Genomic DNA, 25,902 nt, shown 5'->3' with positions numbered 1-25,902 from the left:
CTCAGACATGAGTCCCTTGCTCACTGCTCCATCAGGATTCAAGCAAACCGGGCCGACGACGGCTGAAATGCCAGAAACCGGTCCCCGGAAGCTTGTCTCCTTTCTGGTGAAGAATTGGCTTGGTAGTTTGGTCTGCCCTGTTCCCATGATGCACTGGGCCAGGGACAGACTAATTTGCATATAGCCAGGTTCTGAGCTTGGATGGGACAGTGAGCTAAATAACGGTGATGGATCAAGCCCTGATCTTTGGACTGGGTAAGAGTGGTCTGCTTAATTCAGACACTCTGTTCATCACCACCCCCTTTTCTGAATCATTTTTGGCCACTATAGGTGTGGCAGGGTATACTCAGACATGAGTCCCTTGCTCACTGCTCCATCAGGATTCAAGCAAACCGGGCCGACGACGGCTGAAATGCCAGAAACCGGTCCCCGGTAGCTTGTCTCCTTTCTGGTGAAGAATTGGCTTGGTAGTTTGGTCTGCCCTGTTCTCATGATGCACTGGGCCAGGGACAGACTAATTTGCATATAGCCAGGTTCTGAGCTGGGATGGGGCAGTGAGCTAAATAACGGTGAAGGATCAAGCCCTGATCTTTGGACTGGGTAAGAGTGGTCTGCTTAATTCAGACACTCTGTTCATCACCACCCCCTTATCTGAATTATTACTTACTGATGCAGGCCTGACTTTGAATGCAACAAGTGTTAGATCCACAAAACAACGTTAAAGTTCTTTGGCCATAACTTTTTAGATGGGGGTATGATACTCGATCCTGCCCTGTTAAATGCTGGTCTCCATGAGATGTTTATATAATAACATTCATTTCATGGCATGGCCAGTTACTGTTCAAGATACATACAAGACATTGCTACTATAAATGCTCCCTTACAAGAGTTAACAAAGAAAAATGTTTCATTCAAGTAGTCACAAGAATGTGAGAGAAGATTCTAGAAAATAAAACAAGCCATTGAAACTGCAACTGAAATGGCCTACTTCAATCCAAATCTACCCAAGTCGGGTTCTGTGCAATCCTTGCACATCAAAAAGGGATATGCACATACTCAAAGGCATATTGTGGCTTATGCCAGTACAAGTTCTTATTCACAACCCAAAAAAGATAGTTCCCCCTGGGACACTGCTATTTGCTATGACAGGGCGGGAGCCGTGCGGCTCCCGTCCTACCATAGCAAACTCTGCTTTGGATTTAGGAAGCGAAAGCAGGTTTCCTGCTCTCGCTTCCCAAATCCAAAACAGATTACTTTCCCACAAGGGTGTGGAGAGGCAATGCTGGCTCCTGCAGGAGGCGGGGAGCAGGCGGGACCGTGGGGGGCCCCCTCCTGGAGCCCTCGATGGCCCTGGGGACAGCCACCCCCCAGGGCCGGCTCCTGCAGTGTCTCGAGGTGCCCACCCTGGGACACTGCTGTTTGCTATGACAGGGCGGGAGCAGAGCAGCTCCCGCCCTGCCATAGCAAACTCTCCTTTGGATTTAGGAAGCGAGAACAGATTTCCTGCTCTCGCTTCCAAAGTCCAAAGCAGATTGCATTTCCTCAACGGGAGCTGCATGTTAGCAGCTCCCCGTGTGGAAAAGCAATGCTGGCTCCCGCAGGAGGCATGGAGCTGGTGGGACCATGTGGGGCATTGGGGCTCCCCCCACGGTCCCCAACGTAGTGGCCAGGCCCCGTGAGATGGGGTCCCTGGGGCCAGAAGTGGCATGAGGAGTGGGGCCATGCGGCTCCCCTCCCCCCCCCAAAAAGAAAAAGGCTGGCTGGGGATGGGGTCCCTGGGGCCATAATTGGCCTCTGGAGGGGGGCTTTGCGGTCCCCCTCCGGAATACATTTTTTTTTAGAGGTGCCAGGTCCTGGGGAATGGGGTCATTAGGGACAAAAGTGGCCCAGGGAAGGGGGACACACAGCCCCCTTCCCATAACGGTGAATTAATAAAAAAATAAAAAAGGGACTGGCAAGTCACCGGAGGACCAGCTCCCTCCCTGCAGCACTGTGCAAACGCGCCCCCTTGTGCGTTTCAAGTTGGAGAATTAATTCACCTTCGATCCTGAGGGTCCCTGAGGTCCAACTAGCTCACCAGGTACCTCCAGTAAGTGCCACAGGGCTGCGTTGCAGAGAGGTGATCCGAAGCCATGCCCCTTTTTACACCTCTCTGCAACGCAGCTCTGTGGGGCTTAGTGGAGATACCTGGTGGGCTAGTTGGACCCCAGGGACCCTCAGAATTCAAGGGTACTTAATCGCCCAACTTACAAAAAGCCAGGGGGCGCGTTTGTACAGTGGTGTAGGGTTTTTTAAATGCTAATTTCTAACTAAAGCGTGCCTGAAACCTATGTTTTTTTCAGTAAATGTATTTATATATATATATATACAAAACTGATTTGTAAAAAAAATTATGTTTATTTTTAACAGTGGGGAGATGTAGCTCCCCACTGAAGTTGTTATGACAGAACCGGTTTGGCTCCTAACGGACCCCGTAAAGCTATGATACAGGTGTCAGAGCACAATTGTATGAAAGCTTGTTTTAGAATGTTGGGTTTACAGTTACACGCAGCATGTACTACTAAGCTCTGTATGTGGCATAGTCATTGGCGGGTACCCAGGCTGGGGAAGACGCTACACTGTCCTTAATAGGTGTCTAGTGAAAACAAGCACTGGCGTTGCCAATAGGTTTCGCATTTGGAAAGTTGGAGCTATTGGTTTTGTAAATGACATTTTATATTTATATATTGTTATTGACAATGCCAATAACGATATATAAATATAAAATGTCATGACACGACCAGGAGGAAGCAGCTTTAATGAAACTTTAAACTGGCAGCAGCAAATGCGTCTCAAAGCACACAAAACACGCTGCATTCTAAACAAATAATTAAATTAAAAAAACATATTGGCAACCGATGAAATAAAGGAAGCAAAAAAAAGATGAAGCACTGTGTCCGGAGGAGTGTTTCACCAGTGGACGGCTGGGGAAGCTTCAGTAAGCGCGAAAGTGAAAGCATTTTGCTCGCGCTTGGAGATGAATGCCAAAGAAAAACAAGCCGAGCCACAGAAATGAAAGGAGCCTCAGCCATCGTTAAAGATAAACGCGTGGCAGGCGGATCACAGCGGGATGTTATTTGTCACAGAGAACACGGCTCCATGCTGGCGCCGCTCGGATAACAATCCGCAGTGACAGCACTAAAAGCGTTGTGTGTGTTTGTGCTGGGAGGCGGCGGGCTGGGAGCGGGAGGAGTGTTTCACCAGTGGATGGCTGGGGAAGCTTTAGTAAGCACAGTAAATGGGAGGCATGTCGCAGAGAGCGCACACCAGCCATCTCAAAATGAAGACACGACCAGGAGGAAGCAGCTTTAATGAAACTTTAAACTGGCAGCAGCAAATGCGTCTCAAAGCACACAAAACACGCTGCATTCTAAACAAATAATTAAATTTAAAAAACATATTGCCAACCGATGAAATAAAGGAAGCAAAAAAAAGATGAAGCACTGTGTCCGGAGGAGTGTTTCACCAGTGGACGGCTGGGGAAGCTTCAGTAAGCGCGAAAGTGAAAGCATTTTGCTCGCGCTTGGAGATAAATGGCAAAGAAAAACAAGCCGAGCCACAGAAATGAAAGGAGCCTCAGCCATTGTTAAAGATAAAGGCGTGGCAGGCGGATTAGGTAGATGCGCGGAGGGAAGCCGGATGGGGGCGGGAGAGCCTGGTGGGGGGGGCGGGAATGCGAGCGAGGGGAGGAGAAGTGTGGCAGGCGGATTAGGGAGATGCGCGTGCTTGTGTGGTCACGTGACCCGCTTTTGTGGTCACGTGACTCACATGCACTGTGAAAAAACCGCAGTGGTTTGACGAGTCGATCGAGCACTTAAATTTTCGCCTATTACATTCGCAAGCGAATGATAATAGGCGAAACCTAAAGAAGTTAAGGTTGACTGGTAGTGTGTTTCAAGAAAAATTAGGTTAGATTTGCAAGAGGTACAGTACCCAAAGGAAGATATGACGTTATGGCTAAAGAGATTATAAAGACATCTTCTTAATATATGTTTTATTTTATGATCCTAGGAGTATTGATTATTTTATTGCTAGTGTATCTGTTTAAGAAGGAGGATCTGTAGTCTCAGCTAGAATATACCACATCAAGGAGCACAGCAGCATCTAGTTGGATACTATTTCTTCGAGAAGTCATTTGAAACAGTTGGCTTGTCACATGTGAAGTATAATATGGGTACATATTGTCCATGTTCATATATAGGTAACGCAGTCATTCACGAATGCCTAATGCATAGTATTTCAAACCAAGGTAGTGATAGCATGGTTTTAAGTCTTATTAGTAAGTTAGTTCCATATAGATACTTAGAGACTAATCTCATGAATGGTCACATCCCTTTCATCTTAATTATTTTAAACAAATTACAATAATAAGGGTTCAGAAAGCTACCAATCAGCACTTTTGTGTTACTGAAAGTCTCTGGATCACCTACACCTGCACTTTTTAATTGAGAAGGGACTTAACTTTTATGACAAGAAACACTTTTAATGTAGCACATATATTTATTTGAGTCTGCACTTAGGGCCGACAGTGAGAACACAAATTCATATCAAGTGCCAGCTTTCAAATCACTTTTGTGAAGATGGCTGTATGATTGTTTTGTGAATTTGTATTTCAAAACATCCAAGACAGGACATCGTAGTAAAACTAGTTTTTGCTGCAAATATTAGTCATTGTTTCATAGATACAGGTTGTTTATTTAATATGTGGGTGGCCACTGGAAACACTTATTTTTCACATTAGGACAGAGTTTACTAATTTTGAAGGATTATTTACTTAGTGCTATTCACAACATTTATCTTTCTTTCCTCCACCACAGAATTAACCACTGGACAATCAGTAACCAACCGTAAAGTATCCATCTTTGCTTTAATGTATTCATTGACTACTGAGCCCATAATGACAGGTGACTGGGCACAGAAATTAACACAAATTCAGAACCACAGCAGCCGAGGGTGGGAGTTTAGGGACTGAAGTACGAAGGCCTTTTGCGGTCTTAATCCCTTTAATAATCAAATTCATAGGGTTATGACCGCATATGACCTTTCCAATAGGCAGATGCCTCCATTTAATCAGCATGCTTTTAATAGCAACGATACTTCTTTGGGAAGTTAAGAGCAGGGATAGAGATCTGCAGTCCCCTGCAGGCCTCCGTCACTGCCCTTCCAAGCCAAACACAGGAGTACTCAAATTGTGCCCAGTCCAATTAAAATGTATTTGGCAGGCTGCTATGTGACCCTCTGCAAATAGAAATGATGTGTATAGATTGCATCACAAACTTTAGACCCAGTGCTTGCCTAAGGCCTAAAAGTGTATCAGACCCTCACCTCGTTCAGAAGCTTTATAAAATCAGAGAAGTAGATGGTAGTCATGGAAAGTTAAGGCATGATTTACCAATTAACCATTAATAATTAACAGTGCTCATTTAAAGCCATTTAAATATCTACTGAACACATCATATTGTATTGTATTGTAATTGCATTTATGTAGCATATTTTAGGTTAGTAGCAATCCACTCCAGTAGCATAAGGTTAATAATTAGTTCTTTATTTAATCAATTTTTCTGTTAATATTTTTTCAGAGAACAAACCATACCAAATATTAGATTATGATTCTTGATTGAAATTAATATTTCTTAGCCCTGTGCAATCTTGATGAATGAACCATGTCATACATTGCATTTAAGGTTCTTTTTGACTGAAATATATACTTTTCTATTGGTTGGGTTAGTGATTCGGTGGATAAATTCGATTTGTACATTTTTTAATTGGTTAGGTTAAAAATGTGTTGAGATTAATTAATTAGTTAATTTAGAGAAGTTGGAATGTTATTGCTAGTAAGAGATTAGTGTACTCGTACAGATGATTTGAAGAGTGGGAAGATGGGTTAGAGATGAAAAGTCTTGATTAAGGTCTAGGGAGTGATGAATATGCGGCTGAAAGAGAAAGCCAGATGAAGTAGCAAAAGTGAGTAAGAAGAGAAGAGCTGGTGAGTAGCAGTAGGTAGGGACATGAGAATATTTGATAATCCAAATTATTCGCCTTTTAATGGCCGGTCTTAAAGGATGCGTGAGCGTTGTATGTTTGAGGTGTTCTTTATTTTTTCGGTCTGATTGTCAATGGAGTTGTGTTGATTTCTTTCATTAGATTCTGCTGAAGTAATATACATACAATCTCAGTGAAGATTTAAAGGAGTGGACTATCTTTCAGGTTGTACAGATCTTTCTGTTAGGATTGTTTCGCTCGGGCATGGGGCAAGGTTTTTTTCTGGAAATTAGTTTTGTTGCTTTCTTCACTGTAAGTGGACATCTGCATGTGAGTCCTAAGAGAATGTAGCCAATCCACCTCCTTTCTCTCCTAGTTGATCGTGGTTAATCGTTCATCATTCTCATAGGGTGACTACCTGAAGTACTGGTGCCACATCCTCTCCTAGCTATGTTCTGTAAGGTATTATTTATAAGCCCATTTCTGTGTCTGATAACTGTTCAAAGATATTGCATTTGCCCTTACTCATTAAGCATGGTACAATTTAGGGGAGTAGCTTCTTGCTTTTGTGGAAGGAATATGTTATCTGTACAAAGGTGTTAATATCATCCTTCGAATTCTTCATTGATCTTTCATTATTGCTATCAAACTATCTTCCTATTGAGTATTGGAAAGTAAGTATGAGCTGTGTCTTGATGTGATTCACCTGCCATTCATTATCCTGCTCAAACAGGCATCCTTTTGTGGGGTCTTTCTGGAAAGAAGGTAATTGGAGGTGCGGATGGAAGAGTTTGTGTCTGCAGGATTGATGTTGGTGGATGGTTGTGTTGAAATAAAGTCAAATAAATAAATAAAGTACAGTCCTGTTCTGTTCTAGAAGGAGTCATGTGAATTGTGCCAGTGTGATAAAGTTTGTGTTTCTTTGGTAGTTGCTCAAAGTGGAATGGTGTGAGTAAGAGATGGTGGAGATCTTTAGCATCTAACTTTAGTGCTGTAGTGGGATGGTGTGTAAGTATTAGGAATGTCTGTTAGATGTTGAACTCGGTTAGGGTATGTAAGAAGGTTACAAGAGGTAGGTATGGTTATAGAAACAGTGTTAGTGGTGTGTGGTGTCAAACAAGTTGATGAGTAGAGAGTGCGAAGAGGACTAAAGTAGTATAAAGTTGCGAGGAAACTGTTTATGGGAGGAGATATGTGAAATGTATGAGTTACAGAGGTAGACGCATGGTGACATAGGACAGTGCAGGATATCTGGGTACCGAGGTGGTCAAGAACGGCTACAGGAAAGAGGATAGAAAGAAGAGCTTGTGGGAGGACGAGCTGTGTTAGAGAGGTGTAGCCAGAATGTGAGTGAATGTGCAAGGCATTTAGGATTAGATAGCTAGTTGTGATGGGATGAGAGGAGAGATGGTGAAGCTGTTTGGGTCACAGAACACTGCAGAAAGAAAAATGAGCGGGGCAGAGTCTTGGGATTGTGGATGCATGTTTGCTGAAACTGAGGGTGAGGACAGTTTGGTGATCTAACACATTTGGTTTAATAACCTACTATGTTGCTGAGGTCTGTTTGGAATGTACACTCTGTGAGTTACACTTGGGAAAAGGAAAGAGGATGCTGTCACATACAATTAGTCCTCTGTGAAGGATGATGGAGGGATGTGCCTGGGAGCAACAATTTCACCATGTAATGGAGAGTGAGGTTGCAATGAGGAGCATGTATCCATGGAATATAGTTTCATTTAGAGGCCTCTACCTGTTGTAGATGATATTGTTTCATGCACAATGATTCACTGCTGACTCCTTTCAAAAAACATTATGCCATACAATTGTGAAAAAATAGATTACTGATCACATCCAAAGAAGCTTTAAAAGAGAAGGAGAATGACTAGACTACACGTATGAGTATTTTAATGAATTCATCAAAATGAACCTGAACACAATATCAATAATGTAAAGCTTCCCCACTGATCACACCATGAGAAAACCAAATACAAGTAGATGTAAGTGTGCATGTATACAATAATAGATACCTACAGTCAATAGGATTTTGCTGCACACACAGTTTTTTAAAAATACACAGCTATGTTTTCAACAAATAAACTGAGACACTGCCTGTTTGTCATCATATCAATTATGTTTCTCCTATGTAAGTTATTTTCCAAGGTCTTCAACAGAATGGATATGTTTTGGTACACAGACTGGCTGAAAAATTAACCACAGAACACACATGGGTCACCTATGGGCACAGGTGTACTAAATTAGTTCCTTAATATCTCCATAATATGTACATTCCTGTGTGCTGAGTTCATTTATTAAGGCAACAGCTCAGTCAATTGGAAAAGATCACATTGGGCTGATAGAGCGATGATCATTGTACAACTACCAAGGATATTCAATTGATCGAACTGTTGCCTTGCTAGCTGAAGTAAAGCATATTTTATTTAATGCATCTAAAAATCAGTGCATAGCACATAATAAATGCTCACAATCAATTAACTCTAGAGAAAGTATGACCCAGTTTTTCTTCTGGTCTAGGATTCCGCTAAAGAGTAAACCATTCACATGTTATTAGGATTTCTTGGTGATTATATTTCTTGGTGATCATATTCGTTGAGACTCTTGAGGATGTTAATAGGTACCCAGGATATACTGAATCACATTAATGGATGTAAATTATGCAAAGGTCGGTGAACATCCAGAGTTCTTAAGCTTAGGTTTGTGCAACAAAGATACAAATGACTGAACTCAATGAGGGATCGAGGGGAGAACATGGCATCTGTGTGTTAGCAGCCGCTTGCTCTCAGAGTTCCTGCTTCCACTGCTGGATCCTGATGCGGTATTCTAACATCTAGGTTACCTTCCAGCTCCAAAGCTCTTTGCCTCTTTGTGCTTTTTGGGAGCCTTTTCCAGTTTTCTGCTCTCTCTGCGGCTCGCGGGGGAATGCTGTGGTTTTTTTGGTCGAAGGTGACACCTTGGTTGCGGATTTCCTGGTTGGGGATGTGCTACGGAGAGGCGGGGCGTCTCTCCTTTCTCCTTCGTTGGTCTCAGGCCGCCCTGGAGCTCCGCAAGGGATGCAGAGAGGCCGCTTGGGGTCATCTCTGGGGGAGCAGCGGCAGAGACAGCATCGGCAGTCTCTACCAGACCCACGAGGCGAGGTATCAGCGGGAAAGTAGCGGTGAGACTTTGGAGGCTTCTGGCCCAGGTACAGGGGCTGCAGGAGGGGGGACCGATTGCCTGAAATCACGGCCACTGCAGAAGTCATCTGTTTCTGAGACTCAAGCTTCTCAGGGGGTTTCTGCTCCTGTTTTGAGGGTCTCGCAGCCTGCCTCTGCTTTCAAAAGGGGTCCTAAGAGGAGTAGGAAGGGTGCCGGGGGTACTCTAAGCTTGGCTAAAACACTACAACAAAGCAGCTCCAATAGAGACGTTTGAAAACTTTCAAAACACCCCTGAGCCCCATCAAAATCCCGATTTGAAGGGCGATAACATCAATGCTTCATTTAAGTCATTATGTTTCCTCACCCCCCCGCCTCATCACCAGCGCTAGTTCTAACTAGTGTCTCTGCTTTCCAGACCCACCAAGTTAAAGCTAGATCTGTTAAACCCAGGAGGTCTAAGCGTATTCCTATAAGCACTGCAGGTAAGATCACCCCTTCACTGCACTCAAATTTTAGGGTGTTACCTGAGGTGCTGCATATTACCACACAGGGGGGATCCTGCAGGGAGAGCCTTGGCACGTTAAATACCTCAACAACTTCATTCCTGCCGGAAAAAGACATGGAACCAGAACCAGAAACAGACTCAGGTTCTCCGCAGGTGAAACCCAGCATGGTCTCAGACCCCCTCGCACCCACGATCAGTTCCTCTAGCTCACCCGGCAGCATTCCAAAACAGTCCCAGATGGTGCTACTGGCCAGTCTCAATAGCGGATAAGGGGGTGACCCAGCGGCAGCTGGTCCTTCACCCTCAGCCTTGGAAGTTCTTTTTGCCACACTGTCAGAAGACATAAAGAAGGGCTTTGCAGTCTCTGCTGTTAACCAGGGGGAAATCAGATTTTTTTGTGAATCCCTGGAGAAAAAAATAGATCTTCTGAATTCCAGAACTGTAACCCTTGAGAACAAAGTGGGCAAATTAAAAGAAGATATGTAGGATAGATTGGAGAGTTTGGAGCATAATGTGCGCAGGAATAACATACGCATTTTGAATGTTCCATAAGGGAGCGAAGGATACGATCTTAGATCTTATATCATCTCACTGCTTAAGTCTTCCCTACAGCTTGAAGACTCAGAAGATGCAATAAACCTTGATGTACAGAGGGTAAAGAGGGATTCCGTCTGTAGGAATCCAAATAGCTCAAAGCTAGGAAAATACTAATAAACTTCCTTACCTATGCCATAAAAGAAAGGATCCTCAACTTGGCACTGAAAATGAAGTCAGTGAAGACTAAAGAGTTTTCATTTGAAGTTTGCTCTGACCTCTTGAGGCACGCTCTGTATAGGCAGTCGGAACCGGCAAAGAAGCTTGAGGATTTTAAAAAGTGTGGCGCAGTAGCTCAGTTGAAATTTCCCGCTTTCTTCAAAGTAATGTACAATAATAAAATGCGCAATTTAAGATCAGTTCAGGAGGCGGATGAGTTGCTGGATTTTATCAGTAAGAGGGCTTTATAAGGAAGGATCCTGATCGGGGTTTTAGTTTAAGTCGGGTTATTGTAAATACCCTCAGCCGTAGCAGCATAGGGACCAAGGGTTTAGAGTAGTAGATGTTGGGAAAAAAAATAATAATAATTTATTAGAGTGTAGTTTTTTGGGTAGGACACCTTAAGAACAAATCTAAAGGGAAAATGAAAAAATAAAAATAAAAATCTAAAAAATGGGGGATAATATGGGGGACCACAAATAATATAGATTAATACAGAATGTAGCATTTTTGATCGCTAGCTGGGGTTGGAAGTTTTTTTTTTCCTTGTTTTTTTCTCCTCACATTGGTTGGGGGCGGCGGGGGCAGGAACCTCCGGGATGCAATTTCTGGACTCCATTTTTCCAGACTTCCAGGGTAGGGGTTCTCCATGGGTGGTGGGTGGGGCACGGGGGGGCTGGGTGGTGTTGCAAGATAAAAAAATTTATAAAAATGTCCTCATTCTCCTTTTTTTGATAGTACAAATCTTACTTTTGGGAGTAACAATTATGGAACTTTGCTGGCTCTGGCTTTTTGTGCTGGTGCTGGTCCCCTCGGTTTTCCCGGTTTGATCCACCATGAGTTCTTTCCAGATTTTGTCCTGGAATGTCAATGGCCTGCGCACTAGACCAAGTAGAGAAAAGATTATGCAATACCTTGGGGATTCCCCTGCGCAGGTCATTGTCCTCCAGGAAACACATCTTCTTAAAGTAGAGGTCGCCGCTCTTTTAAAAAATAAAAAAATGGGTTGGCCCATTTGCCTGTACTAGCCAGTCAGCTAATGTTAGAGGGGTTTTCATTGTTTTAAAAAAATCAGCCAGAGCACGAATCCTGTTTCAGTTAGCGGACCCTGGTGGCAGATGGGTCATTGTGAAAGCTGTTATTACCCTGGTTGGCTACTATGGGCCTAACCAAGATGACCCTTCCTTCCTTAAGACTATTTTTCTCCTCTTGGTAGATCTTCCTGACCCAGTAGTTCTAGCAGGCGATTTTAATATTGTTTTGAATCCTCTACTAGATAAGTCACCAAACAATAGAGCCATGGACCCATCCAAATCACGGGAATTTTTATTGTGAGCTATGAAGCAATTCGCCCTTTCGGATATATGGAAGGAAAGATCTGGACAGCAGTTAGGAGTCTCGTTTAGGAACTTTAAGTATCGGCATATATCTAGGATAGACTACATGCTGGTTAGTCAATTGTTAAGAGGAAGAGTAAGGAAGATGTCCTACTTGGCATCACATCTTTCAAACCACTCTGGTATTTTGCTGGGGTTAGAAAGTCCAACACCTAGCCTCTCCAGGTCATAGTCCTTCAACCGTACCCTTTTACTGGAGGAAGAGGAGATTTCCTTTTTATCTCAGATTCGGCTCCTATATCAGTAGTCTGGGACTCTCTGAAAGCCTACCTGCGGGGTCAAATCACAATCAGGTCAAGCTTTAGGAATAAAAGATATAAAGTTGAGGTCTTGTCATTAGAAGCTAAGCTTAAGGTTGCGGAGGCTGATTAAATTTGTCAGGCTCCCCCTGAAATCCAACAAGATCATCAGGTCAAGTTTGACAACTTGAAGGGTCAGTTGGAGAGTGTTTTACATACCAGGCTTACTCGAAGATGGGAAGCTAGCAAGATCGCCCACTTCGAGTATGGAGAAGGGGCAGGGAAACTCCTTGCATGAAAATCCAAATCAGATCGGGTTAGGAACCAAATTAAAGAAATCGTCAGTGGAGATACCACTCTTTCCCCGGATGATGAAAACTGTGATGCTTTTCAGACCTTTATTCAAAATATCTGTTGCGAGGACAAAAGGGTGGCAAACTCCAATGTCCAGAGCTGGCTCGAGGATATCCCTCTTCCTTCCTTGAATCTCAAACAGCAGCAACAGTTAGACCAGGAAGTCACCCAAGCGGAGGTCAGGGAAGCTATATCACGCTGCAAGAATGAGAAAGCTGCGGGTCCCGACGGGCTCCCAGCAGAGATTTATCGATAAATTAGACCAAAGGAACCCTGCAGGGAGTGGCAGTTTTTTTAGAATATCAGCTGGTTGCCAAGCCCCATGGGAGAAGGGAGGTCTCATTTTGGTATTAAGCCATCGCTGACTCCGTGGATGGCGAATTTAAGCTTGCTGAGGAGCTTTGGGGGGGGGGCTCTTACCTGCACAAAATTGAAACCAACTTTGGCAGAATTTGTGTAAGATCTTATATGAGACGGTAAAGCCTGTTTACTATTCATAGGGCCTATTTCTCTCCACTAAAGCTTTCTACCAGCCACCCCGGTGTGTTGCAAGAAATGTGGGTTAGCCTCAGCTTCTAACACTCATATGTTTAAAGAATGTCCCGCTCTGGAGATTTTTTGGGACAAAGTCATCAGTTTTCTGACAAGTGTCTTGGGCTGTTCAATCCATATCGACCTACCCCTGATCATCACTGGATTCACTGATGAAGTAACGAGCCCTTCCAGATTATTGCTTTTTTATCTTATCTTGCTGGCCAGGAGAGAAATCTGTAAAAGATGGACAGAATCTTTCCCTCCTTTTTTCTCAGACTGGCTGTCCTCAGTTGTGGCGGTCTCTAATCTAGATCTTGCTAGATCTTGTAGAAAGAAGAAGTTGCCAATTTGGGATCTGTTGCAACTTACATTGGGCTCAGGAAGTGTGTGATTTTTTTCCCTGAGTCCTATGATTATGCTACCTCAATACTCTTCGGGCCATGCCATTTATCACCCAACTATACGGCTAGGGTCCCCCAGCTCTTGGAGCCTGGCAGAAGAGTTATCTCAGCTGGTTCTTCATTAGCACCCAAGTAGGTTTCTGGTACCTGTAGTCGGGTCTCCATCTCCAATTGCCTACCTTCTCCCAGCTTGCTGAGTATGGTATAGACAACTTGGGTGCAGAGTGAAGTGAGATTGGTGACGAATGAGGATTAAAAATAAATACAAAAAAACAAAGATACAAATACCTAAAGTGGTAAAATAGATCAGAATAGTAGCCTGAGGGTTCTTAGACCAGCCATCAACACCCAGCTATTAAACGGCTTTGCAGCTAACAATGAGCTTGACATGTCCCAATCTGGATTCTGCAGCAACCACAGCACCAAGACCGCCCCACTCGCCGCCACCGATGACATCCGCTCCCTCCTCGACCAGGGACAAAAGCCAGTCCTAATTATCCTAGACCTCTTAGATGCCTTAGACACTGTCTCCCACTGAACACTAGCCATCAGACGCCACAACAACGGCAACTACGAAAAGGCCCTCAACTGGATATGCTCAATTCTCACTGGCAGAACTCAGCGAGTCAGGCTCCTGTCCTACCTCTCAGAACCAACAGAGACCAACTGCGAAGTGCCCCAGGGATCCTCCCTCAGCCCCACCATCTTCAACATCTACATGGCCACCCTCGCAACCATCGTTAGAAACCACAGGCTCAACATTGTATCCTACGCCGATGACACCCAGCTTATCCTCTCCCTCACCAATGAACACAATATCACAAAACACAACTTCCAAGAAGGGATGAAAGCAGTCACCACATGGATGAGGAACAGCTGCCTGAAACTCACCTCAGAGAAAACAGAAGTCCCTATCCTTGGCTCCAGTCCCTCTGCATAGGACGACTCCTGGTGGGCCCCTTCCCTCAGAAACCCCTCACCCTGACGGACCACACACCAAACCTTTGCATCATACTGCTCGCAATGAACCACCAGATCAATGCAGTATCCTCTGCCTGCTTCAAAACCCTCCGCATACTCCAACAGACATCCAGATGGTTCCCATCTGAATCCAGAAAAACTGTCACACACGCTCTCATCAGTAGCAGACTGGACTTCGGCAATGCTCTGTATGCCAAATCGACAAGAAACTAATTCTCAAACTCCAGACTGTCCAGAATGCCGCAACCAGACTGATCCTAGACAGACATCCCCTGTTCGAGCCACATCACCCAGCACCGCTGCAATCTCCACTGGCCCCCAATCAAAGAAGAATAACCTACAAACTCCTCACTAACGCATACAAGGCCCTCCACAACACCAGAATAACATACCTGAACAACCGCCTCTCCTTCCACGCACTCAAAAGACACCTCCCATCAGCTGACCTCTCTCTGGCCACTGTTCCACGCATCTACAAGACCAGAAAGAGAGGAACGCCCTTCTCCTACCTCGCAGACAAGGCCTGGAACGACCTCCCCCTCCCACACTGCTCCAGGTCAGTAAGGACTCAGGACCTGGCTCTTCGGATGACCCAGCTCTCAATGGAGTTACCCCCCAGCACCTTGAGACCCTCGTAGCGAGTAGTTGCGCTTTACCAAGTCCTGATTGAGTGATTGATTGAGCATGGATGATTGAAGGTACCAGCATAAATACATTAGCATGAGCTACGTTCCAAATGGGTCTCTTGAGTGTTATTAGGTTTTTTTGTAAATCACAATGTTATTAGTATGCAATGTGGAAGGCCAACACCTGCATGGCATAGTCAGGATCACACCTATGACTGGGGTCAGTATCATGCATGTTGCTAATGGAGAGGTAATCAAGCATTGTTCATAGCCCTGAGGAACTCTGTTCTCCTAGATGCTACTCAGATTGTTTCAGTGCTTGGGCATGATGAGACACCCAGGCACAGCTCTGCGATTCACACCAGCATTCACTGTCACTCTTACATTTTAGTCTGACTTGTGTGTTGCCTCTCACAAAGTGAACTTCTTGCTCCACAGAGTGATCAAACTCCTAAGACAAACAAACAGCTTTCAAGATGCTCTCCCAGCAAATATATTCAAACAGCATGTTCAGATATTCACAAATCCTGATGCCAAATGATAAATGCCTCACTAACACAGAGTTTCTTCCTAAACTATTTACAATTCAAACATATAAATCCTCTTCTGAAGAAATCCTCCCTTGACCCAAGTGCTCTGAATGACTACTGACCAAGATTTGGAAGCCAATAAACGCTGTGTCTCTGTTCAACTGCATACGTACACCAAAGCAAATATTATACTGGCTGACTATCAATCAAAACTTGATTTCAACAAAGAATAAACAATCACTAAAAGTCATTAATGACACCTAGAGCATATTTGATTAAGGAAACACTTGTCTACTGGTTGTTTTAGACCTCTCAGCAACCTTTGACACCATATCCACAACAAGCTGATGAATGTCCTTGAACGCAGAATGGGTTTTACAAATCAGGTTCACGTCATTCATCTCTGATCAAAGGCAAATAGTAATTACACATCTGAAGCATCTCAAACTGTATGTTGTATCCCACAACAATATTTTTTTCTAGCCCCAACATTGCTTAAACTAGTTTGTGAAATTGCTTACCTCATCACCGACAAACCAAAAGTAAAGATACAGCACTAGGGCGGATGATACTAACTATATCTAAATTCATTATTTGTGGAAGTTGTCCAATTACTGTGGTCTTATCTCATGATTATACAACAATAGATGTTGAACAATTTAATTATGTTAAGTTCTCAAGACCAAATTCCTCCTGATATCTACAAAACAACATTGTTATTCACTCTAAGGTTTATCTCCAATCCTATTTCCTGAAATGAACTCATTACATTTCTTCATGAGCAACTGATCATCCCTCTCCTCTGATGTAAACACAATCATCAAATCAGAAAACTACTTATCCCACTCCCTCAAAGAAACAAAGCACTACCTCACACAATAACCGAAATCAGCAGCTCACACATAAGTGATCTTCCAACAGCAGTAAGGTTATTCCCTACTCCGAGGTTTAACACATCCATTGATCCATTAAAAGCAATATTTCACTCTATGGCTAGGTTGTACTCCTCAAAAAAAAATGACCTCATAACACCTACAGTAAAATACCTTAATTGGCTAACAGAAGATCCAAGGTTACAATTTTAACTATGGTGCCCCATTTTCAAAGTCATTCACCTGGATAAATATCCACACGTATGGAAATTTTGCGCTCTACCTGGAAGATTTAAGAAGCAGGGACTCTTCACATCTAATCACCAAAATTCAAAACAGGTTAAGTCAAGAACAACTCTTTCTCAGGCATGGCCCCAAGCTCTGGAATGCTCTTTCCAAATATCTGTGGTGGACTGTGACAAACATTCCATATTTCGGAAAGGCTTGAGAAACTCACTTGTTTTACTTGTACCTCAATTATACTCCACAGACTGCTGGATGGACCAGAAAAAATGATAAACGAGTAATGAGACTGCAACTACCCTTTTGCTATGTATCCTTTACTAGCTTCTTCATTATTAGGTTATCAATCATTTGATTTGATGCAATGTTGTAAATAATTTCTTTTGTTCTTTGTGCACTAAAACCATTGGATCTAGTCAGCACTATAAAAAAACTGTTAAATCAAGAAAAATAAAGAACCTTCTTGTGATCCACCTCCATTTAGCACCATACGCCTGAGGGCCTCCTAAAGACCTGAGCAGCAGTAGCCACATTTATTTGCAATCTCCTGTGGGCCTTTTAAGCCCTTCTGAAAGTGGTTAGAATCTGAACACTGAACAGTCCTTCTCTACTAAGCCCTCAGATCCCCACACATCCTTATCTACTGCTGCTCATTGGTGTTCCTCTGAGCATGATTGTGCAGCAAAGTTTGGATTTAGGAAGCAGTCAACTGGGCCAGATGCTTTCATCTTTCTACTTGTTAAATTTCCTCAGCTGTTAGTAACATACTTGTGTTGGCTCCTCTTTGTCAGTACTCCAGTAACTCTCCCACTCATAGCCTCCTTCCAAAGTCCCCATTGTTTGGCTAGTAACTTCCCTTCCCCTGGTGGTTTATATCTAATATAAGGGTTCCTCAACCTCCAAGGAGTTAGTATTGTCCCTGTTATCACTACCTCTGGGGGAATGGAGTTCAAGGATAATACATGTGGGAACCAGAGGGTCTCCTTAGAAATTGGGAATTACTAGGGGACTCTGTAATCCCAATTCCTGATTCCCCTAGTTTTTTCTTCACTTTGCCCACTGTATTTTACATTAGGACTCCACCTGCGACTTGTAACGAGGGCCCAAGTTGTTTTGGGGTTGGGTGATTTGACCACATTCCAGAAGCATTTGTGCAGAATGGCAGGCAAAGACTGCCAATCGGCACAAAGCACTACACCAACAGTGTGTCAATCAGTACTGCCTGCTCACTTCATCAGTTGAGGGAAAAAGAACCCACACTGAGCCATGTAATGTACAAACATTGGATGTGGATTTTTGCCTTGCAGGAGGAAGTTGAATTGACGACATCCTGTATCTGTTTGCAGTTATGCTGATTTAGTAATTGCGTTTTCTTTCCTGTTTGGAAATCCCTCCTCCCCCTCTCCCTCCGTCGTTGCACAGCAAGAAGATAGATGATACAAGAACTGGGAAAAACAGCTTATAAAAATCTTTTAGGACATGGCTCGGTGTACGGAAAGGAAATACACCGCAGAAAATGTCATGGGACAAAACAGCAACACTTTGTACTAGCACATTTGTGTTCTGACTCAGACATCTGCAATCAGTAGCGAATCGAACTTTGTTCTACTTTGGCCACGTATCAGATTGACATCTGAGCCCAATGACACACTGACTCCCATGCTGTAAATACCACTTCACATTTTAATAGTGCAGCTCAGGATATATTAGACCAGAAAAGAACACACATTTTTGTTACTTAATCAGCTATTGTATTTTTTGTTTAATTGACCCAACGTTCTCCATATACATCTTATTCCTTGTTATTTGTATTCACACCAGTCTGATATACATTATCCATAAGGTAAAATATGATGGTGTAAAATGTAAAAATCATAAGCCAGATTTTCCATATTGTATGTTTCAGACGAGTGGCACTAGTTGCACAGCATAATGCCATCCTCATAGAAATCACATCTTGGTCATAGGAAGCTGTGCTACCTTCAGAAGAGCCTTAGAGCATGGCATGGTAGAAAAAATTTATCTTATCCACATGTTTGTTTTATTTCCAATTGTGCTGAACATTTGGCAGTACCCCTTGTCTCCCGATTGTACCCAGTGACCAGGATGATGACACCGTTTAGAGTCGCGTCATTTGTGTTTCGGCCATGTTTATCTCCAAAAAAAAAATATTTTTTTTCGTTTACTGTATTGATCCTTCTGTCTAGTTTTATGCTCTACTACTTTCTTTCAAAAGCGGATTGTATTTTCTTTGCTTATCTCTCTTAGTAATTTTCGTCTGTCTTGGGTCTGTATGTGCGGGGGAGTGGGATGGGGAAAGACAAGTCCACAAAATCAATACATCATTGCCAAGTCACACACAAATAGAAAATGAAGCAAGATTAGCAAATAAAGGAAATTACTATTTTTTATTTGGTTAGTCTGCAGAGTACTCGAGGTGACTATAAATCTGCAACTTTATCCAGGTTTGCCTAATCAGTGAGCACAACAAAAGTTTTAAATAGGCAACACAGCAGCAGAAAAAAAAATACAGTGAAGTTAATAAGCAGTGACAAAGCCATTAGGACTCGCCTACGCAAGAGCTATTGGCTTTGTCTATGTCTTTTAGCCATGTTGTACAGCATAGCAGCTAGTTAGAAAAACAAGCATTGGAAATGCAATAGGTCTCGCAATTGCTTAACTTCGAGCTATTGGCGTTGTAAACAGCATTGTAAATGACAATGTCTTTTATCCATGTGTTAAGGAGTGTATGTGGTGTATAGTGAAGTTCCCGGTTTTAGATTTACTTGTAGAGCTGTGCAGTGTTTGAAATAATAGTTCTTTTACGCAGAGTTCTTTATTGGTTGGGGGGGGGGGGGGTATTTCTTCCAGCTTTAGGCAGAGTGGAGATGCAGGGGCTCTAAGAAGGGATGAAAAAACAACAAAGCCTCTTTAACAAGTGAATGGTCTTTTAAAGACGTGTAAAGTACTCGGGTGCGGCTGGCAGCTCAAAAACTGCATGTGTGTGTGCCCGGGAAGCTGTCTCAGTCCGGGCTGACACACAGGACAGGGGGTCTGAAGCCTCTTGAGCCCAATGGGTGTTTTGCGCCTGGTATTTGCGCCATCTGTTAACTCCAGGTGCATGAACACTGGGCCACATGGGCTTGGTTCGGGTGGTATGCTCCCAGGGGTACTGCTACAACCAACTGGTACATAGTACCAAACGAATGTACTCTAACTTATTCCACCCATAAGCATGTTAAATTAATTTACTTCCAATCAAAAGCCTTCTTTCACTGGGGCCGATAACACACAATAATATTACACAACATAGTGAACCATAAAGTACCTAACTCTACCATAACATACCTTATCAAACCATAACGGTACTTAATATAACATACAATGCTGTATCATAACATACTGCACAACAACACAAAATACCAGGCAGTACCATAATATACCATAACTTGTCATACTATGCTGTACCGTGATATACCGTCCATATTCACCACATACCATGACCAACCGGTACAATAAAATATGATCCAACTCCATATCATAACATAACCCAAAATACATACAGTACCAACCTATACCATATAATATTGTAACATACCATACTTTACCCTAATATACCGTACCTTAAATGACCCAAATGGAATGTACCAGCCCATCTCGTGACATACCATAACACAGAACACCATATAACATACAGTAACGTGATCACTGACTCCGGGAGCCTTTGGCCTGGCCTTGGTTGGTCCTCTTACTGGGACACGGCGGGGGAGGAGGTAAGCTGTTGTGCCCCCACACAGCCGCAGTAGAGGCAGGGCAGCCTTGTGTACAGTGCCCTGGTGCCCTTGTTCCTATCCAGGGCAGGTGCACCTTACATGGGCATGGAGCTCTGCGCGATTGGCTAAGGGCTGCAGAGGAGGCTGAGTCAGAGTGACCCCATGCCGCCACCTGGATGTGTGGAGGGAGGAGATGGATGGATGCTGAGGCAGACGGCAGGGAGGAGGGGTGGGGCCGCGAGGGCAGCTTTACCCAAACTCACGAAGAAGACAAAGAATAGTGCCAGCGACAAAATAAGGAAGCGCAGCTGCAGCACTGCAGAAAACAAATATTTAGGGATTTCGGGAGAGCCCCGGAAAGCATAGGCGCCCGAGCATCAAGATATAACAGGAACAGAAACAGTAGAAGAAATGTGAAAAAAGATGAAAGCGGTGTTATGAAGTTCTTGTAACCCCCCTGCAAGTGCAAGGTGCGTGTTTGTAAAGGTGAAAGTGTTGTTATGAAGTTTTTGTAACCCGTGCAAGGAGCGTGTTTGTCAAACGCGCATGCATTACCTCTTCCACCCCATGAATAGTAATAAAGGCGCTATATTACATCTTGCGGCCTCCAGCCTGCCTTTCTCTCCCCGACCATTCTTGACGTTCCCAGAAAGTGAGCTTAGTTTTACCCGGAATGAAGCAGTCAAGGGGAAGGAGGCCACTGACGCGCCCTAAGAAGGCATCTGGAGACCTGGCACAGGGCAGGAGGACGGGAAAGCTGTTGCCATTACACCAATGAAAGCAACTTGTTTACATTTTCATCACGCTTTCAATTTCAGTGAAAGAGCGATGCAAATATAAACATGCGTATGTGAAAGAGACGCCGTGCAAGAGCAAAAGAGATGCCGTGCACGAGGTAAATCTCCATCAGGGTGGGCGGGGCCTAAGGGAGACAGGGCGGACACAAACCCCACTTCCAAAGAACCCTGACACAAAACCAACGACAATGGATCTCGCCAAGGAGAGCAGCACATGCGTTGCAATGCAAGCAAGACCTAAAAAGTGCTATGATGCGGTCAGTGCAGATCACGAGGGGCAGTGATCTGTTTTCTTAGTATGGGATTATTCTCTACCTTCTCAAAAAGAAACATTTTCAGGTGCAAATGACAATAACACCTTGTCAGCAAATGTAAACCAACAACAAATTAAAATACACATTCATGCATCAATCTATTTAAATGGGGGCAGGAAATGTGAGTCATAGCTGAGGGTGTTGGGCAAAACACAAATTAAGCAATAATAAAAAAAATAAATGATATCCCCCAGCCCTAAACGGGTGTGAGGGCTGCAATCTACTTAAAACAGTCTGAAGTAGTCAAAAGCCAGAAGGGTCATGGCATGGCTGTGATATCTGAAACTCACAAATACATAAAAAGCTTCAGCTCCGGTGATATCTGGATGCTTGGTAGCAATTTCTGGTCATGAGCAAACACAGATCATAAATATACACTATGACTTTGGCCTGAGCCATGGACTGCAGACTCCTTAGACTGGGAGGGGTGGCCAAAGCACCACCCATTAGTGGTGGAAGACGTCTGCCTTCCACGCGAGTTATGTAGAGTTATGTAGAGTTATGTAGAACGAGTGTGATGGTGGCAGTATACTGTATTTTAAGTTTTAGTGATCAATAGAGTGCTCAGGCCTTTGTACCTGTGTCATATTATTGTCTTAATAAGCAAACTCTCCAAAAGTGCCACCGCCTCAGATCCTCTTTAAAAGCAATTTTGACTTCAACCCTTATACCACTAAGGCATAAATAGCATTGTATTTTCCAGCACTTATCTGCAAAACTAAACTAAAGGTCCCTGAAACAGAATTGAGAATAGAGGTTCAAGCTCTGGTACTCAACCATTTGAACTCTGACAATGAAGGAATCTCTGGACCGCTAAGTCAATGATGGCTGCATTAAAAAGTGTTCATAATCCATGTCCTAATTGCACTACAAAGGTTATGCCCAGCCCTTCAAGTGTGTATGATATTTAAAACTGGCTACATCCTTTTTATCTTCTATAACTGCAGGAAACATACCTTCTCAGGAGGCCACCAGAGCACTATAAGCCTTGCTCTCCCCAGGCTCAAAGTCTATAAGTGCAAGAAAGACAAAAGAAGGACTCAAGCCTTCTAAATGTATGCACCTATGATCTGGGTCTCAATCCAGTTCTCAAATCCCTTTCTGATATTACATTTGTCAGTGCTTGGTTTCAAGAATATCTTGATTCTGGATACAGAGGTCCTTTGATTTGTGTGTGTGTGTGTGTGTCTATATGTATTGTGTTGAAATTATTCTTGGTACAGGAAAATTAAACAGGCATTGGCAACGCCAATAGGTCTCACCTTTGGGACCTATTGCTTTTGCCAATGCTTTCTAGTGATATTGACCAACATCAGGGAAGTTGTGGAGCATGGCTAAAAAAAAGTTTTTTAAAGTCTGAGACACAGCTGCTCGAGTCACTTTTTAGACCGGCATACCTCGCACAAACACACCTATAAAATGACATGGATGCTTTTTTCTTTGTATTTACTTACCTGAGTTAAACTGTAAAGAAAAAGAAAAAAATGAGCAAAAGCGTTTTTTGTTCCCAAAGTGGGTGGAGAAGCAGCACAGGTGGGTGGAAGCAACACAGGGGGCTAAGGTGGTAGAAGAAACACAGTGGTATGGTTGGGGAAAGCAACATGGAGGGAAACGGACTGGCTACCGGGCGTTTTTGTGTGCTGCCGAGCTGGGGGCTGATTTCGTTGATGGGGACCTGCGTGTGCTGAAAAACATTTGTTTTGCTTTGTGTATTTTGAAACACACGCAGGTCCCCATCAACGAAATCAGCCCCCACCGCAGTGAAATCAGCACCCAGTGGCAGAGCAGTCATACCTTTGTACAGAAGGCATGACACGGAAGGGCCAGCTGCGAGCTCATGACACATGTATGCTTTCATATCCCGTTTCTGCCCTCGAGGACAGGAGCCACAACAGGAAAGGAGCTCACATGAAAAACTCAAAGTTTCCATTTACTGTCCAACAGTACTTCATTAAACAGTCACCATAGCCCCGGACTGAAATAGTAAGCGGAGTGCACCTTAGAGCTGTTCTTGAAGCCAGATCCAATTAGGCTTGACTGCTGCCGGCAGGCCCTAGGCCATCTTGTGCCCGCGCACACGCGAGGTCTAAACACGAGCCGCTGTGCATGCTCTGCCATGGCTCTCTCCCTTCATTCCCCTGGCAGGCATCTCTTCCTTTATTCCCCTGGCAGGCCGCTCACTCCCTCCAAGCATAGAGGGGCCTGTGTGGTCTCTGAAGCTCATGTCCAATTCCATCCATCACTCTGGTCGGAGGTAGCAGCATATCTCTCGCTTAAAATATTGGACAGCCAAAAATCCATGCACCTGGCATGGCACACGGAACTCACAATGTTGTGACAGAACACAACATATAATACCACATACTATACCATAACACACAATAGTATTCCACAACATAGTGAACCATAAAGTACCTAACTCTACCATAACATACCGTATCAAACCATAACGGTACTTAATATAACATACAATGCTGTATCATAACATACTGCACAATAACACAAAATACCAGGCAGTACCATAATATACCATAACTTGTCATACTATGCTGTACCGTGATATACCGTCCATACTCACCACATACCATGACCAACCGGTACAATAAAATATGATCCAACTCGATATCATAACATAACCCAAAATACATACAGTACCAACCTATACCATATAATATTGTAACATACCATACTTTACCCTAATATACCGTACCTTAAATGACCCAAATGGAATGTACCAGCCCATCTCCTGACATACCATAACACAGAACACCATATAACATACAGTAACGTAATCAGTGACTCCGGGGAGCCTTTGGGCTGGCCTTGGTTGGTCCTCTTACTGGGACACAGCGGGGGAGGAGGTAAGCTGTTGTGCCCCCACACAGCCGCAGTAGAGGCAGGGCAGCTTTGTGTACAGTGCCCTGGTGCCCTTGTTCCTATCCAGGGCAGGTGCACCTTACATGGGCATGGAGCTCTGCGCGATTGGCTAAGGGCTGCAGAGGAGGCTGAGTCAGAGTGACCCCATGCCGCCACCTGGATGTGTGGAGGGAGGAGGTGGATGGATGTTGAGGCAGACGGCAGGGAGGAGGGGTGGGGCCGCGAGGGCAGCTTTACCCAAACTCACGAAGAAGACAAAGAATAGTGCCAGCGACAAAATAAGGACGTGCAGCTGCAGCACTGCAGAAAACAAGTATTTAGGGATTTCGGGAGAGCCCCGGAAAGCATAGGCGCCCGAGCATCAAGATATAACAGGAACAGAAACAGTAGAAGAAATGTGAAAAAAGATGAAAGCGGTGTTATGAAGTTCTTGTAACCCCCCTGCAAGTGCAAGGAGCGTGTTTGTAAAGGTGAAAGTGTTGTTATGAAGTTTTTGTAACCCGTGCAAGGAGCGTGTTTGTCAAACGCACATGCATTACCTCTTCCACCCCATGAATAGTAATAAAGGCCCTATATTATATCTTGCGGCCTTCAGCCTGCCCTTTCTCTCCCCGACCATTCTTGACGTTCCCAGAAAGTGAGCTTAGTTTTACCCAGAATGAAGCAGTCAAGGGGAAGGAGGCCGCTGACGCACCCTAAGAAGGCATCTGGAGACAGGGCAGGAGGACGGGAAAGCTGTTGCCATTACACCAATGAAAGCAACTTGTTTATATTTGCATCACGCTTTCAATTTCAGTGAAAGAGCAATGCAAATATAAACATGCGTATGTGAAAGAGACGCCGTGCATGAGCAAAAGAGATGCCGTTCACGAGCTAAATCTCCAGTCAGGGTGGGCGGGGCCTAAGGGAGACAGGGCGGACACAAACCCCACTTCCAAAGAAGCCTGACACAAACCCAACGACAATGGATCTCGCCAAGGAGAGCAGCACATGCGTTGCATTGCAAGCGAGACCTAAAAAGTGCTACGATGCAGTCAGTGCAGATCACGAGGGGCAGTGGTCTGTTTTCTTAGTATGGGATTATTCTCTACCTTCTCAAAAAGAAACATTTTTAGGTGCAAATGGCAATAACACCTTGTCAGCAAATGTAAACCAACAACAAATTAAAATACACATTTATGCATCAATCTTTTTAAATGGGGGCTGGAAATGTGAGTCATAGCTGAGGGTGTTGGGCGAAACACAAATTAAGCAATAATAAAAAAAAAATGATATCCCCCAGCCCTAAACGGGTGTGAGGGCTGCAATCTACTTAAAACAGTCTGAAGCAGTCAAAAGCCAGAAGGGTCATGGCATGGCTGTGATATCTGAAACTCACAAATACATAAAAAGCTTCAGCTCCGGTGATATCTGGATGCTTGGTAGCAATTTCTGGTCATGAGCAAACACGGATCATACATTTACACTATGACTTTGGCCTGAGCCATGGTCTGCAGACTCCTTAGACTGGGAGGGGTGGCCAAAGCACCACCC

Source organism: Lissotriton helveticus, chromosome 7 (genome assembly GCF_964261635.1).
Source record: "Lissotriton helveticus chromosome 7, aLisHel1.1, whole genome shotgun sequence".
Taxonomy (NCBI): Eukaryota; Metazoa; Chordata; class Amphibia; order Caudata; family Salamandridae; genus Lissotriton; species Lissotriton helveticus.
The sequence above is the reverse complement of the archived record's forward strand: the minus strand, read 5'-3'. Positions refer to the sequence as shown.